This window comes from Cynocephalus volans, chromosome 4, assembly GCF_027409185.1.
Source record: "Cynocephalus volans isolate mCynVol1 chromosome 4, mCynVol1.pri, whole genome shotgun sequence".
NCBI lineage: Eukaryota > Metazoa > Chordata > Mammalia > Dermoptera > Cynocephalidae > Cynocephalus > Cynocephalus volans.
The window spans coordinates 132,636,190-132,638,520 of NC_084463.1; positions in this window are offsets into that span (position 1 = coordinate 132,636,190).

The following is a 2,331-nucleotide window of genomic DNA, read 5'->3' on the forward strand; positions in this document are numbered from 1 at the left end:
TGGGGGGACATGAGGGGCAGGTAAGGTAGAGAGTGAAAGACCCCAGGAGTGAAAAGTCAGAGAACCTGCCTTCTGACCCAAATTTGGTTTTATGCCAGCCCCATCTTAATGGGAGTGACTGGCAGTTCTGACCACCTTTAGTCATCTTTAAAGTATTGCACATGCCCTATCATTTCATTTAATCCCCACTCCATCTTGTGAGATAGGTATTACTGATCCATTTGAAACTGAGACAGAGGTTAGGTGACACATACTTAATTCATTTTTAAAAACCTTTTATTATGGAACTTTTCAGACATGCATAAAAGAAAAGAAAATAATCCATTATCCATTCACAGCTTCAATAATTATCAACATATAGCCATTCTTATCTGTGTGACACCACCTCACCCTTTTTCCTCCTCCTCTATAGAGCAAATTCCAGACATCACACCATTTCATCCATAAATATGTCTCTAAATGATAAGGACTCTGTTTTAAAGACAACCACAGTACCATAAGTCTTTTATATCAAGTAGCTGTTACTCTTATATGGTTCTTACATAATATCTTAACTGTTTTTTTAGAACAGCAGTAATCATTACTTTCACTTAACATAGTATCATTAACATTTTACTGTGTCATAAAATGTAATATTTAAGCATGCATGATATTAATGAATCAATTCATTGAGCCATTTTTGTTTTTAGATATTTACATTATTTCCAAATTTTTATTATTAAAAAGTGCTTCAAATAAATATCTGTGTTAGACTGTGAGGTGTCTCCAAATAATTATTCTCCCCTTGTTCCTTGGAAGAACCCCAGTTTTACTTGGTGTGACAAAAGATAAGCTAAAAAATTTTTCTTTCCCAGCTTCCCTTGCAATTAACTGAGGCCAAGTGAACACATGAGAGCCAGTGAGATAGAAGCAGAAGTGTAGGTGGGACCTCTGGGGAAGCTGCTTGGAGGGAACTGACTCAGCTGAAAGCGCTAGACTTCTGTCCCGCTCCCCTTCCTCTTCCCACCGCTTGAGTGCAGGTGGAGTGCCCGGTGGCCCAGCGCCATCTCAAACCGTTAAATGGAAGCCACGTTCTAAGGCAGTTGAACAGAAGGATGGAAAGTGCTCGGATCTCTGATGATCCCAGAGTCGGAGGTTTGTTTACCTCTTAACATCCTTTATGTGAGAAAGCAATAGATGTTGCTCATATTTAAGCCTCTGTTATTGGGATTTTCCTTGGTTTGCAGCCAGAACTAGCCCTAACAAAATCTTTGCACGTGTACATGGTTGTTGTGTATGGAACTTCATATTCTTACCTTGTATTATAGATATTTGTGTTCCTATTCACCTCTCCATTAATCTGTAAGTTCCTTGAGAACAGGGATTTTTTTCTGTTTTATATTTTTATCCCACATAACACCTATCCCAGTGCCTGGCACAAAATATAGATTTAAAAACATCTTTTTTTTTTTTTTTTTTGGTTAGAGCATGGTGCTGATAACACCAAGGTCAAGGGTTAGAATACCTGTACCAGCCAGTTGAAAAAAGAAAAAAACCTTTAAAAAGAAAATAAATGAGCACATGAATATGGGAATGAGCAATTATTTGACTCAGCCAGGACTTAGCTTCCTTAATTTTAAAAGGAGGTATAATGCCTCCTACAGGGGTTTTTGAGAAATCCCAGTAATCTGTTACTGAAAGGTCTGTGAAAACTATATAAGGTAGTTTACATGAAGGGGAACAGGAGAGCAGAGCGATGAGAAGGCCTGGAGACAGAACATGCTGGTCTTTGCACAGAACAGCAGGAACATCATGCAGCTGGAGTAGAGTTCCAAGTGGAAGAGGGGTAGGGGTGAGGTTGGAGAGGGGTCTTACAGGCCATGGTGAAGACTTCTGTTCTAAGTAAGACATGTGCCTCCTAATGGCATGAACCGCATAGAGCCACTACGAGAGGGTTCCATGATAGTGCTATCACAGCGTCTGCCACAGGGTGAGCATTTAGTACATGGTAATTGTCATTATTAGTGTTGCTAGTACTGATAGGGTGGTATAGTTAGAGAAACTGGGAGTAGTAGTCAGAAAAATAGGATTGCACTATTGGTTTTGGAAGTTGCCAATCTCAAGACACTAGCTAAGTGGAGACGTGGAAAACACAGGATCAGGTAAGTGACTGCTGAATCTATACTAGCCTCAGAAGGCTTCGCTCAGATGGGATATTTCATAAGAAGTCAAACTTGTCCAATAGATGAAAGTGAAGTGATTGTGGAAGACGAGGATGTGGGGGTCTTGAACACTATTGCCACCTGCTTGGCTTTCTCTTCCTCACCCTGGTGGCCCTTCAGGAGGCTTCTC